Source organism: Pseudophryne corroboree, chromosome 1 (genome assembly GCF_028390025.1).
Source record: "Pseudophryne corroboree isolate aPseCor3 chromosome 1, aPseCor3.hap2, whole genome shotgun sequence".
Lineage (NCBI taxonomy): Eukaryota > Metazoa > Chordata > Amphibia > Anura > Myobatrachidae > Pseudophryne > Pseudophryne corroboree.
Genome location: NC_086444.1, coordinates 349,894,846 through 349,910,851, shown reverse-complemented (window position 1 = coordinate 349,910,851; position 16,006 = coordinate 349,894,846). Strand labels below are relative to the sequence as shown.

General features: G+C 45.7%; 1 protein-coding gene across 3 annotated transcripts in view; it reads left to right on the top strand.

Annotated features, from left to right (window-relative positions):
* Positions 1 to 16,006, top strand: part of TANGO2 (transport and golgi organization 2 homolog) — a 166,377-nt gene that overhangs the window by 68,641 nt on the left and 81,730 nt on the right. The gene's annotated exons all lie outside the window — the stretch shown is intronic.

Here is a 16,006-nt window from a genome sequence, read left to right as displayed (position 1 = left end):
ATCTAGGCCTGACATTTGTCCCAACGATAAGTGTAGAGCCAGTTATCACATACAGTAATTACAATTAGCTTTCCCTTGGTGGCATAGTAAACATTGCCAGGGCCCTGGGGTGAAATCTGAGCTTGTCCATATTGTACCTCATCCCAATTTATACCCCTAATAACACATGCTATAATATATCCCTATAATCAACAGTTTGGATACAGACCCTAGACAAAAAGGCTTTATATTATTCCTGCTACTCTATAATATAATGGTTTTCTTTAACATAAAGTTGTCTGTATTATAAAATGTGCTATATGTAGCACTAGTAACAATATGTTACAGCCTATATCCTTTTCCAAGGAAGACCAGCTTCACTCTGGTCATCTAGAATTGGGTGGTCTTCAGTTTGCTGGTGGCCGGGCTCCCGACAACCAGAATACCGGCGCCGGCATACCGACAGCTTTTCTCCCTCTTGGGGGTCCACGACCCCCCTGAAGGGAGAAAAGATAGCGTAGCGCTCCACCGTGCCCGCAGACTGTATGTGATCTATGATAAAAAGATGACCATGATACATGAACAAGATATGTATAATGGGATGGGGAGATCGGAGGGCCATGGATGAAAATAGTAAACAGCTAAGAATTGAGTTGAGAATGTGTTTTGTGATGTACTGGATTAGTTTAGCTCTGATTAGTTTGCAAGTCATATTAATTGCAGTCACCATATATGTTATAGTGTCCTGTTAAGGCATGCAGTCAAGATCCCGCCGGACGGGATCCCTGCGGTTGGAATCCCGACACCGGGATCCCCACCGGCACAATCCCGACATATTCTCCCTCTGTGGGTGTCCACGACACCCATAGAGGGAGAATAAATTAGTGTGCTGAGCGTAGCGAGGCACCGGGCCCGCAGAATGGCGAGCACGGCGAGCCCGCAAGGGGCTGCGTTGCGCTTGCCCCTCTGTCGGGATTGTGCCGGTCGGGATCCCAGTGTCTGTATTCCGACCACCGGGATCTCGTCCGGCGGGATCTCGTACTGATCCCCCTGTTAACTCCAATAAAGGTGGGTACACACTAGGCGATGTGTTCGTTGAGCGACATCTTCTAGTGTTTCCTCTCCTGGGCCGGCCTGCCGCACAGCGGGCATACACGCTGTGCGATATCGCTATTTATATCGCACAGCGACATCATGCCGCGGCTGGCCAAAGCATGCAGTTTTGGACAATGAGTCCAAATTGAGCTGCATGCACGCCGACACCGAGGGTCGTTAGCGACCCACGGGGTCGCGCATCGCTCATCATCGGCGGCATACACGCTTAGCTATAAGGGTCAAAATGAGTGACGTTGTTTACTTTATCGCTAAGTGTGTACCCACCGTAACATCGACCTGACTTGTGTTATTGAGGCCATCTATATATTCTCTAATGGCCCCACTAGAATTGGATAGCTATGGATCTCAAGTCTTGGGTGTAAATAGTGCTGCTATTGTAATGTAGAGTATATTTTATTATGAAGCTACAAATCAGGATTGGTGTGCCAAGCTGTCCTTTACCCTGCTCCATCTCTACCACCACCACACTGTGAGAGCAGCAGTATCGGAGAGTCGCAGCCTCCTATTTATCTTGCTATTCTCTGCATACTGCATTGCTGCAATCCACTCAGCAGAGCAGCTGTCACATCCGTTAAATCATTCATCCTCTTCTAAGGTTCTTTGAACATCCTTTTATCTCTGCACATTGCTGGCACCCTGGTCCTGTTTAACAGGAGGTCAGCATTTTGCCTGTGTTCAAACAAATGCTAGAACTGACTCCTTTATCAATTCGCCAGGTTCCAGATAAAGTACATCCTGTGTAAGCCTGGCAATCACAAGAGTTTCCAGCTTGCAGTTTCAAAAGGTAGAAATTAGTTGATTTATATCATGGATCAAAATATATTACCCCTTTTCAGCAGAATGCTAGGCTGGAATGATTGTATTCATCTCAACATATAATCCATTATGTTCTAAGTATTGATATCATGAGATGTAACTGAAGGGTCTGTAGAGCCTCCCGACTTGTACTGTGGACTTTCCTTAATTTAAATAAGGTATGTTTGATCAGTCATCTGTATAATATTCCAGTAGCAGTTTAGAATACCTCTGATACTATATATTATGATGTAGTGATTATGGTGCTTTGAAAACCTCTGGCATCAGTATTCAAGTTAACACATCTGTCCGAATCAGATACCTGCGGAAAGGCTGCAGAAAAGGAATATGATATGTTTGCCTATCGTATTTATGGTAGTAGGAGGCATTCTGTGTGGTACTACTGTGCACTTTAGTGAAGGGGGTTTACAATAGTACATAGTTTTCTGTTCAGTGCATGTATCTTGTTGTATATGGCTATAGTGCAAACAGCATTTTTTGTGTCCGTCTTTTGGTCTCTTGTTATGTTGGAATCTATTATCTGTCATAATTATCATCATATATTTACAAAGCCCAGGGCCTAGTACTGTACATCATTTGTCACTAGTCTCATTAATAAGCGTAACCTGCAATACAGAAAATGTGAGATAAGTGTGGAAGGTGTATGAGGGTGACTGGGACAGAGTTCTTCAAAGTATTGCTTCATTTTTATCTCACAAAGCAGACATGGATCAGTTTGCTGTAAGTGCAGTGATGTCACTGATTCCTATACTAATATGCACATGCTCTTTTATACTGTATGTGTGACAATTAAAAGACTGGAGTCTGCAACCTTTCTCTGACGTCCTAAGTGGATGCTGGGACTCCGTAAGGACCATGGGGAATAGCGGCTCCGCAGGAGACTGGGCACAACTAAAGAAAGCTTTAGGACTACCTGGTGTGCACTGGCTCCTCCCACTATGACCCTCCTCCAGACCTCAGTTAGAATCTTGTGCCCGGCTGAGCTGGATGCACACTAGGGGCTCTCCTGAGCTCCTAGAAAGAAAGTATAGTTTAGGTTTTTTATTTTACAGTGAGATCTGCTGGCAACAGACTCACTGCAGCGAGGGACTAAGGGGAGAAGAAGCGAACCTACCTAACTGGTGGTAGTTTGGGCTTCTTAGGCTACTGGACACCATTAGCTCCAGAGGGATCGACCGCAGGACCCGACCTTGGTGTTCGTTCCCGGAGCCGCGCCGCCGGCCCCCTTACAGCGCCAGAAGCAAGAAGTATTCCGGAAAATCGGCGGCAGAAGACTTCTGTCTTCAACAAGGTAGCGCACAGCACTGCAGCTGTGCGCCATTGCTCCTCATGCACACCTCACACTCCGGTCACTGATGGGTGCAGGGCGCTGGGGGGGGGCGCCCTGAGGGCAATATAAACACCTTGGCTGGCAAATCATCACAATATATAGTCCCAGGGCTATATATGTGATAAATTACCCCTGCCAGAATCCATGAAAAAAGCGGGAGAAAAGTCCGCCGAAAAAGGGGGGGGGCTATCTCCCTCAGCACACTGGCGCCATTTTTTCTTCACAGTGCAGCTGGAAGACAGCTCCCCAGGCTCTCCCCTGTAGTTTTCAGGCTCAAAGGGTTAAAAAGAGAGGGGGCGCACCAAATTTAGGCGCAATATGTGTATACAAGCAGCTATTGGGGGAAAAATCACTCAGTTATAGTGTTAATCCCTGCATTATATAGCGCTCTGGTGTGTGCTGGCATACTCTCTCTCTGTCTCCCCAAAGGACTTCGTGGGGTCCTGTCCTCAGTCAGAGCATTCCCTGTGTGTGTGCGGTGTGTCGGTACGGCTGTGTCGACATGTTGGATGAGGAAGGTTACGTGGAGGTGGAGCAGAGGCCGATAAATGGGATGTCGCCCCCTGTGGGGCCGACACCAGAGTGGATGGATAGGTGGAAGGTATTAACCGACAATGTCAACTCCTTACATAAAGGCTGGATGACGTAACAGCTGTGGGACAGCCGGCTTCTCAGCCCGCGCCTGCCCAGGCGTCTCAAAGGCCGTCAGGGGCTCAAAAAACGCCCGTTACCTCAGATGGCAGACACAGATGTCGACACGGAGTATGACTCCAGTGTCGACAAGGTTGAGACATATACACAATCCACTAGGAACATCCGTTGCATGATCTCGGCAATGAAAAATGTGTTACACATTTCTGACATTAACCCAAGTACCACATAAAAGGGGTTTTATGTTTGGGGAGAAAAAGCAGCCAGTGTTTTGTTCCCCCATCAGATGAGTGAATGAAGTGTGTAAAGAAGCGTGGGTTCCCCCGATAAGAAACTGGTAATTTCTAAAAAGTTACTGCTGGCGTACCCTTTCCCGCCAGAGGATAGGTCACGTTGGGAGATATGCCCTAGGGTGGATAAGGCGCTCACACGTTTGTCAAAAAAGGTGGCACTGCCGTCTTAGGATACGGCCACTTGAAGGAGCCTGCTGATAAAAAGCAGGAGGCTATCCTGAAGTCTGTATATACACACTCAGGTACTATACTGAGACCTGCAATTGCCTCAGCATGAATAGTGCTGCTGCAGCGTGGTCTGATACCCTGTCAGATAATATTAATACCCTAGGCAGGGATAATATTTTGCTAACATAGAGCATTTTAAAGACGTCGTCTTATATATGAGGGATGCACAGAGGGATATTTGCCGGCTGGCATCCAGAATTATTGCAATGTCCATTCTGCCAGGAGGGTATTAGAGACCCGGCAGTGGACAGGTGATGCTGACTTTAAAAGGCACATGGAGATTCTGCCTTATAAGGGTGAGGAATTGTTTGGGGATGGTCTCTGGGACCTCGTATCCACAGCAACAGCTGGGAAGAAAAAAATTTACCTCAGGTTTCCTCACAGCCTAAGAAAGCACCGTATTTTCAGGTACAGTCCTTTCGGCTTCAGAAAAGCAAGCGGGTCAAAGGCGCTTCCTTTCTGCACAGAGACAAGGGAAGAAGGAAAAAGCTGCACCAGACAGCCAGTTCCCAGGATCAAAAATCTTCCCCCACTTCCTCTGAGTCCACCGCATGACGCTGGGGCTCCACAGGTGGAGACAGGTGCGGTGGGGGCGCGTCTCGGCAACTTCAGGGACCAGTGGGCTTGCCCACAGGTGGATCCCTAGGTTCTGCAAGTAGTATCACAGGGATACAAGCTGGAGTTCGAGGCGACTCCCCCTCGCCGTTACCTCACATCAGCCTTGCCTGCTGCCCTCGGAGAAAGGGAGGTAGTACTGGCGGCAATTCACAAGCTGTACTTCCAGCAGGTGAAATCAAGGTACCCCTCCTTCAACAAGGCCGGGGTTACTATTCCAAAATGTTTGTGGTACCGAAACCAGACGGTTCGGTGAGACCCATTCTAAAATTGAAATCCTTGAACACTTATATACGAAGGTTCAAGTTCAAAATGGAATCGCTCAGGGCGATTAGTGCAAGCCTGGAGAATTTCATGGTATCACTGGACATCAAGGATGCTTACCTGCATGTCCCTATTTACCCTCCTCACCAGGATTGTCATTACCAATTCAAGACGTTGCCGTTGGTCTATCCCCGGCACCGAGGGTATTTACCAAGGTAATGGCCGAAATAATTATCCCGTACTTGGACGATCTCCTTATAAAGGCGAGGTCCAGGGAGCAGTTGTTCGTCGGAGTAGCACTATCTCGGGAAGTGCTACAACAGCACGGCTGGATTCTGAATATTCCAAAGTCGCAGCTGGTTCCTACGACGCGTCTACTGTTCCTGGGTATGGTTCTGGACAAAAAAAAAAAGGGTTTCTCCCGGAGGAGAAGTCCAAGGAGTTGTCGTCTCTAGACAGAGACCTCCTAATACAAATACAGGTGTCGGTGCATCAATGCACGCGAGCCCTGGGAAAGATGGTAGCTTCTTACGAAGAAATTCCATTCGCCAGGTCCCATGCAAGGATCTTCCAGTGGGATCTGTTGGACAAGTGGTCCGGGTCGCATCTTCAGATGCATCAGCGGATAACCCTGTCTCCAAAGGCCAGGGTGTCGCTGTTGTGGTGGCTGCAGAGTGCTCATCTTCTAGAGGGCCGCAGATTCGGCATACAGGACTGGGTCCTGGTGACCACGGATGCCAGCCTTCGAGGCTGGGGGGCAGTCACACAGGGAAGAAACTTCCAAGGACTATGGACAAGTCAGGAGACTTCCCTAAACAAAAATATTCTGGAACTAAGGGCCATTTACAATGCCCTAAGTCAGGCTAGACCCCTGCTTCAACACGGCCGGTGCTGATCCAGTCAGACAACATCACGGCGGTCGCTCATGTAAACCGACAGGGCGGCACAAGAAGCAGGATGGCGATGGCAGAAGCCACAAGGATTCTCCGATGGGCGGAAAATCATGTGTTAGCACTGTCAGCAGTGTTCATTCCCGGAATGGATAACTGGGAAGCAGACTTTCTCAGCAGACACGACCTCCACCCGGGAGAGTGGGGACTTCATCCAGAAGTCTTCCAAATGATGGTACACCGTTGGGAAAGGCCACAGGTGGACATGATGGCGTCCCGCCTCAACAAAAAGCTAAAAAGATATTGCGCCAGGTCAAGGGACCCTCAGGCGATAGCTGTGGACGCTCTGGTAACACCATGGGTGTACCAGTCGGTGTATGTGTTCCCTTCTCTGCCTCTCATACCCAGGGTAATGAGAATAATGAGAAGGAGAGGAGTAAGAACTATACTCATTGTTCCGGATTGGCCAAGAAGAGCTTGGTACCCAGAACTCCAAGAAATTATCTCAGAGGACCCATGGCCTCTGCCGCTCAGACAGGACCTGCTGCAGCAGGGGGCCTGTCTGTTCCAAGACGTACCGCGGCTGCGTTTGACGGTATGGCTGTTGAACGCCGGATCCTGAAGGAAAAGGGCATTCCGGAGGAAGTTATTCCTACGCTAATTAAAGCTAGGAAAGAAGTGAACGCAAACCATTATCACCGCATATGGCGGAAATATGTTGCGTGCTGTGAGGCCAGGAAGGCCCCAACGGAGGAATTTCAGCTAGGTCGATTTCTGCACTTTCTACAGTCAGGGGGTGACTATGGGCCTAAAATTGGGTTCCATTAAGGTCCAGATTTCGGCTCTATCGATTTTCTTCCAAAATAGAACTGACTTCACTGCCTGAAGTTCAGACTTTTGTTAAGGGAGTGCTGCATAGTCAGCCCCCGTTTGTGCCTCCAGTGGCACCGTGGGATCTCAACGTGGTGTTGGATTTCCTGAAGTCGCATTGGGTTGAGCCACTTAAATCCGTGGAGCTAAAATACCTCACGTGGAAAGTGGTCATGCTGTTGGCCTTGGCGTCGGCCAGGCGTGTGTCAGAATTAGCGGCTTTATCATGCAAAAGCCCTTATCTAATTTTTTTATATGGATAGGACGGAATTAAGGACTCGTTCCCAATTCCTTCCTAAGGTGGTATCAGTTTTTCATGTGAACCAACCTATTGTGGTGCCTGCGGCTACTGGGGACTTGGAGGATTCCAAGTTACTGGACGTAGTCAGGGCCATGAAAAATATATGTTTCCAGGACGGCTGGAGTCAGGAGAACTGACTCGCTATTTATCCTGTATGCACCCAACAAGCTGGGTGCTCCTGCTTCTAAGCAGACTATTGCTCGCTGGATCTGTAGCACAATTCAACTTGCACATTCTGCGGCTGGACTGCCGCACCCTAAATCTGTAAAAGCCCATTCCACGAGGAAACTGGGCTCTTCTTGGGCGGCTGCCCGAGGGGTCTCTGCTTTACAAATTTGCCGAGCTGTTACTTGGTCGGGTTCAAACACTTTTGCAAGAGTCTACAAGTTTGATACCCTGGCTGAGGAGGACCTAGAGTTTGCTCATTCGGTGCTGCAGAGTCACCCGCACTCTCCCGCCCGTTTGGGAGCTTTGGTATAATCCCCATGGTCCTTACGGAGTCCCAGCATCCACTTAGGACGTTAGAGAAAATAAGATTTTACTCACCAGTAAATCTATTTCTCGTAGTCCGTAGTGGATGCTGGGCGCCCATCCCAAGTGCGGATTGTCTGCAATACTTGTATATAGTTATGCCTAAGTAAAGGGTTATTGTTGAGCCATCTGTTGAGAGGCTCAGTTGTATTTCATACTGTTAACTGGGTATAGTATCACGAGTTATACGGTGTGATTGGTGTGGCTGGTATGAGTCTTACCCGGGATTCAAAATCCTTCCTTATTGTGTCAGCTCTTCCGGACACAGTATCCTAACTGAGGTCTGGAGGAGGGTCATAGTGGGAGGAGCCAGTGCACACCAGGTAACATAGTAACATAGTATCTGAGGTTGAAAAAAGACAATTATCCATCGAGTTCAACCTATTTGTGGTGTCCTATGCATGATGATTTGACTAAAATTTCTGACTGATGCTGCAGTCAGCCATTGCATTTTATCCCTATTTATAGTAACTATAATGCATGACTATGCACCATACCCCTGGATATCCTTATCCAATAGGAATTTATCTAACCCATTCTTAAAGGTGTTGACAGATTCCGCCATTACAACTCCCTCGGGCAGGGAATTCCAAACACGTATTGTCCTTACCGTGAAAAAGCCTTTACGCCATATTGTGCGGAATCTCCTCTCCTCTAACCTGAGCGAGTGTCCACGAGTCCTCTGTGTTGATCTAACCAAAAACAGGTCCCGCGCAAGCTCTGTGTATTGTCCCCTTATATATTTGTAGATGTTGATCATATCCCCTCTTAGTCTCCGCTTTTCCAATGTAAACATGCCTAGTCTTTCAAGCCTTTCCTTGTATTCCATCGTCTCCATGCCCTTAATTAGTTTGGTCGCCCTCCTCTGTACCTTTTCAAGCTCCACGATATCCTTTTTGTAGTACGGTGCCCAGAATTGTACACAGTATTCAAGGTGTGGCCTCACTAGTGATTTATATAACGGGAGTATAATACTCTCGTCCCTAGCATCAATACCCCGTTTTATGCATGCTAATATCTTATTAGCCTTCTTTACTGCAGTCCTACTTTGGGTACTACTGCTTAGCTTGCTATCTATGAGGACACCTAAGTCCTTTTCCAGTACAGAATCCCCTAATTTTACCCTATTTAGTAGGTAGGTGTAATTTTTGTTCTTGTTACCACAGTGCATTACCTTACACTTGTCTGTGTTGAAGCGCATTCTCCATTTGGCTGCCCATGCTTCTAATTTAACTAAGTCGTTCTGAAGAGACTCGGCATCCTCCTCTGTATTTATAGCCTTACACAATTTGGTATCATCTGCAAAAATTGACACCATGCTCTCTAGACCTTCTGTTAGGTCGTTAATGAAAATATTGAACAATAGCGGTCCTAATACTGAGCCTTGCGGCACACCACTTAGCACTTCAGTCCAAGTTGAAAAAGATCCATTAACCACAACGCGCTGCTTCCTATTATCTAACCAGTTTTTGACCCAAGTGCATATTGTGCTTCCTAGCCCTGATTCTTGTAGCTTGTAGATAAGTCTCATGTGTGGTACAGTATCGAACACTTTGGCAAAGTCTAAAAAGATTACATCCACGTCTTTACCCTGATCTAGGTTTGCGCTTACTGTTTCATAAAAGCCAAGTAAGTTGGTTTGACAGGATCTGTCCTTCATAAACCCATGTTGATTCCTTTTCATGACCTTATTGGTTTCAAGGAACTTCTGAATACTATCTCTTAGAATACCTTCCAATACTTTCCCCACTATAGATGTAAGACTAACTGGTCTATAATTACCTGGTTCAGCTTTACTTCCCTTTTTGAATATAGGCACTACTTACGCTATACGCCAGTCTTTGGGAACCATACCTGATATAACTGAATCCTCAAAGATCAAAGATAGCGGTTTTGCCAGTTCAGAGTGAAGCTCCATTAGAACCCTTGGATGAATACCATCGGGCCCTGGTGATTTATTAATCTTTAAATGTTTTAATCGGTCACAGACTACTTCCTCGCTTAAATAAGTACCTAAAGCTTTCTTTAGTTGTGCCCAGTCTCCTGCGGAGCCGCTATTCCCCATGGTCCTTACGGAGTCCCAGCATCCACTACGGACTACGAGAAATAGATTTACCGGTGAGTAAAATCTTATTTTTTCTGTCATAGTAACTGATAAAATCTAGTTAATCTCAGTGTGCCAGCTCTACATTTATAGTGTGTGCAACGGCATATGCTGGCACTATATAAGTAATTGTTAATAACATTAGAAAACTTGTAACATATTTCAACCCCACAACTATAAAGTGTGGCATGTGGTGAGAGTGTCAGGATAAAAGAGTTAGTGGCAGCCAGCCAGTGGCGGATCTAGACTTAACTTTTAGGGGGGGCGGTTTAAGAATTATGACTCCTCCCCCTAATCATAGCCCCTCCCACTTAGTAATGCCCTTCCCGTTCGCTTCTAAATTTCCTATTGTTGCCATTACTAATAAAATGTTGCCAGTTAGTGGAGAGAACCCTGCGCACTGGTGATACAGACTGGCGAATCGCCATTCCTTCCATCAGGGGTGGTAGAGGCTAAGACAGTAGGGCAATTTAAACATGCATGGGATAGACATAAGGATATTCTTACAAAGAAATAAGGATCAGATAAGGTTAGAGATAAAAAATAATGTAAAAAAAAAAAAAAGGGGCAGACTAGATGGGCCAAGTGGGTCTTATCTGCCGACAAATTCTGTTTCTACAGCACACAGAATGAGCCGAAATTCACATTATAGCACACTGTATGAGCTGAAATTCACATTGTAGCACACAGTATGATCCAAAATTCACATTATAGCACACTGAATGAGCCGAAATTCACATTGTAGCACACAGTATGATCCAAAATTCACATTATAGCACACTGTATGAGCCGAAATTCACGTTATAGCACGCAGAATGAGCCAAAATTCACATTATAGCACACTGAATGAGCCGAAATTCACATTATAGCACACTGTATGAGCCGAAATTCACATTATAGCACGCAGAATGAGCCAAAATTCACGTTATAGCACGCAGAATGAGCCGAAATTCACATCATAGCACACTGAATGAGCCGAAATGCACATCATAGCACACTGAATGAGCCGAAATGCACATTATAGCACACTGAATGAGCCAAAATTCACATTATAGCACACTGAATGAGCCGAAATTCACATTATAACACACTGTATGAGCTGAAATTCACATTGTAGCACACAGTATGATCCAAAATTCACATTATAGCAGGCTGAATGAGCCGAAATTCACATTATAGTACACTGAATGAGCCGAAATTCACATTATAGCACGCAGAACGAGCCAAAATTCACGTTATAACACACTGAATGAGCCGAAATTCACATTATAGCACACTGTATGAGCTGAAATTCACATTGTAGCACACAGTATGATCCAAAATTCACATTATAGCACACTGTATGAGCCGAAATTCACATTATAGCACGCAGAATGAGCCAAAATTCACGTTATAGCATGCAGAATGAGCCGAAATTCACATCATAGCACACTGAATGAGCCGAAATGCGCATCATAGCACACTGAATGAGCCGAAATGCACATCATAGCACGCAGAATGAGCCGAAATGCACATTATAGCACGCAGAATGAGCCGAAATGCACATCATAGCACGCAGAATGAGCCGAAATGCACATTATAGCACACTGAATGAGCCGAAATTCACATTATAGCACACTGAATGAGCCAAAATTCACATTATAGCACACTGTATGAGCTGAAATTCACATTGTAGCACACAGTATGATCCAAAATTCACATTGTAGCACACTGAATGAGCCGAAATTCACATTACAGCACACTGAATGAGCCAAAATAATGCAGGGACATATACACTTTAGTTAGGAGAAGAGGGGGGAGACATGGAACACAGGCACTTTAGCTAGGAGCGGAGGGGGGAGACATGGAACACAGAGGGGGCACACACACACACACTTACTTTAGTTTGGAGGGTAGGAGACATGGCATACACTGACAGTGACACCTGCTGCAGCCAGCAGCATGAGGAGTCGGATGGAGGCCGGGTCCCGCCGCTGCGTTGGGAACGAGGTGGAGAGAGGTGGAGAGCGGTGCAGCGCGGCGGGGGACGGGGAGAGAGAGAGCGTCCTGACGCGCGTACAGGAAGGAGGGGGCGTGGTCAGAACAGAGGCCGCTCAGCCGCTGTATGCGCGTCAGGACGCGCTCTCTCCCCTTCCCCCGCCGCGCTGCACCGCTCTCCACCTCGTTCCCAACGCCGCGGCGGGACCCGGCCTCCATCCCGGTGCCGGTATGTGTAGGGGGGGCGTTCGCCCTAATCGCCCCCCGCTAAATCCGCCACTGCAGCCAGCAGAACCGATAAACCGTCTGACCTTTTAGGTGAATTGTTGGTTTATGCTAATATGTATTAATTTATTTGTGGTTTGTTCCGCAATAAATAAAGAAATTCCTCTTAAGTATAAAATGTTGAGGCCTAAATTTTAAGTTAAATTGTTCCTAGGAGATAAATTTGCAGATTCATCGGTGTATCGCTTAAAACTGTTTTGTGTGCCACAATTAGTAGATGTGCCAGGGAATTTTGACTTCTATACTAAAGTATACATACATTGGGGAGCAGCAGAAAGCTGTGCGGGTCATCAGACTGCTGGGAGCTCTCAAATGAGCAAGGTCTTACATGGATAGTGGACATATAAAACTTAAAATGGGCATACACTATACCATAGGTTCTCAAACTCTGTCCTCAGGACCCCACACAGTGCATGTTTTGCATGTAACCCAGCAGGTGCACAGGTGTATTAATTACTCACTGACACATTTTAAAAGGTCTACAGGTGGAGCTAATTATTTAACTTGTGATTCTGTGAGGAGGCCTGCAAAACATGCACTGTGTGTGGTCCTGAGGACCGAGTTTGAGAACCTGTGCACTATACAATTATCTGCAGATAATCTGTGGTTGGAATGAAAACCTGGTAATGGATGAGAGTAACTGACAATCGATTATTTGCTACCAAACATTACAAAATGGACAAAACCGTGATTTAACCAATTTGTATAAACGTCAGGTGTCGTCCATTTTGCAGTGTTTGGTAGCAAATGATCGATTGTCAGTTGCTCTTATCCATTACCAGGTTTTCATTCCAACCACAAATTATCTGCCAGATAATTGTATAGTGTATGCCCAGCTTTAGAAACTCTCAAATGAATTAGGTCTTATGTGGATAGTGGATACACTGACAAAGCTGAATATTTATCTTACTTAAAAACCCTTTAAGAGGCCTAAGAACACTGTATGCTATTTACGTCTGGAGTACCGTAAGGGTACGCACGTTGCGTAACAATCGCTTAGCCGTAGTCGAGACGCTCAAGCATTACGTTCGCTCACGACCAAGAGATCACAGGCAGGCATGCTATAGGCTGCCGACTAGATAAAGCCAAATATGTATCCTATATATCACACTATAAAGAGGTTATGAAACACTGTACGCAACTGGCGCACGAGGTACCGTAAGGGTACGCTCTTAGCGTAGCGGACGCTGTATCTGGAGCGAGCCGCTCGAGCGACACAAACGCTCGCGAGAATACGCTGTTGGTATCGGGCACACTTATAGGTGAGCGACTACCGTAATGCTACGCTATCAGCGTAGCGGACGCTCGAGACCACGAGGAGATCACGAGCGGCGCAGACGCTCACAATGTTGAACCTTTATATTTAAACCATAAACAATGTATCATACAGGAAAACCTTTGTGTAGTGATAGAGTGTAGATGCAACACAGTGTAACCTTATTAACTTAAAAGCTGTTCGAGCGTCACCGACGCTCTGAGAATACTTAACACTATAAGAAATACACAACTACCGGGCTTAGGGTCTAACGCCTTATGTGAATGTTATACTTGAAAAAGAATAATACAGTACAAGTCATACACTACAATATAACATAGACTAACTAACCAGATAACTACACAGGAAATACAATACTATTACGTTTAAGGGAATACGAGAGAAAGAGGAGGAGAGAGAGAGAGAGATATAGAGAGATATGGCTCAGAATAACAAGGAAGACAATATGATTGCGGAGAAAACTTACGCACAAAGGGGAACGATCGCATGCGCCTCTGGACATCCAGCTCCCGATTATCAGCAATGAGAACCGTTGAAGAGTGAGCTGGATGTGATCGGCTTGTCTATTTATGCCCCACACACAATACAATTCAATGGTCCCTACAATCTCATTGTTCATTGGACACAGGAATTCGTCTTCGCATTATAACAAAAGGTTGATTCATACAGGTGGGCTGTGACAATTTCCAACTGCTCAGGTGGGTGGGAAACTAGGTTTCCCGCCGCATGGATAAGTAAGTGCAAATAATAGTAAATGGACATAAACTTCTTATGTCCATAACTATTCGCACGAGCGATTAATTCGCTTCAAACCAACACCGGAATATTGTTAATTAAATACTCTTCCGATGGATACTAAACACCACTGTATAATCCCTGTCTGACCCCTTGTATCAGACAAAGAGGGATCTCTCTGTCCATGAACATGCTACATTAACTAAACTTTCAGAATCTATCAAAGGGACCATGATCTACAAAATACATTATATAGTGAAAATATGTAACGATTGAGTCGCACGCTACGAACACATAAACTCTACCGTAAATGCACATACCGTGCGCCTGCGGGTGCCCGCAACAGCGAGTATGCGCACGCACGGGAGAGCGCACGCATGCGCAGCGCGGACCTGTATGAGGTGCAAATATGGCAGTGTGCATCGTGATATTTTTCTGACTTTGACAACACAATCACGTCTGGTTGAACAAATTTGAAGACAAAATAATATCTCAAAACTATAATCAATTTTTAATGGTGACTGAAGCTGCTCTGTTTTTGTCATGGCATCAAATGTGGCTTCAGATTTATTTTGCTGCTGCTAACAGAAGCACGTTAAAGGTTAATCTGGTCAGGTGGAACCATGTGACATATATTTGTTTGTTAAGGGAAAGCACAGTCCATACCCATCTGATGCAGGAGTTTTTTTGTTGCATTATTGCAGTGAAAGTGTTGCTGAGATGGATAACACTTTTTACAGTGTTTTGTTGTAAGAAACAATTTTCAGAGGGGGTCTATTTAAGAGTAAAGCGAAAAGAGAATTGTTACTTTTCACAACATATCTCATCAGTTTAATGTGACATATAGCATATAATTGTTAAGTAGCAATTCGTGCATAGTTACCTTTACGATCTGAAATCCAGGGCTCCAGCAATCCTGTCTTTTCCTGCCGTCCTCTGTGTTACCAGTAAGTCGGAAAGCAGGTCCTTTCTGCCCATTCATTTTTCCCTGGCACCTCTCATTGGTCGATGATGGGAAGGGGGTGAGAAGAACAGGGTATATCTACCCTGATATCTGCACACATCAGAGGCACTTCTGGGGAAATCTGTGATTTCTTAATGGTAACTCCTATGAATCTGTTATCACTGATAATGGGCTTTTCACTGCTACATGAATGAGACGCCAGAGTCCGGGGCGTAGCCAATACTTTGTGGGCCCCATAGCAAAATTTTGAAGGGGCCCCTATCCCAATGCTTCTAGAGCTACATTTCTCTGCAGCAGTTATTAATGTTATGCCCTATAATAGTGCCCTAGTTCATTTTCTGAACCATAGCAGAGCCTTATTTAATGTTATGCCCCATAGTAGTGCCCTAGTTTCTTTTATGAATCACAGTAGTGCTTAAATTCACCCTTTGTCACATTTTAGAGCTGCCAGTAGTATCCCCAATTCACATTATGGTATATAGTGTTCCCCGTTCATATTGTGCCTCATTACAGTGCCCCGGTTCATATGATATAATATTAAAATCCCCTCCAGTTCATTTTATACCACACTACAATGAGCAGGTCCAGGGGCATACCTAGAAATATTGCAGGCCCCAAGGAAAAAGTTTAAAAGGACCCCTATGTACCACCCAATGGCGAAAAATGTATATAGCACATGTAACTGTGACAGGGAAGGTGGGCCCCTCTCAGCTCTGGGCCCCATAGCAGTTGCACTGCCTGCACCTATGGTAGCTACACCCTTGGCCAGAGTGCTCTGTGA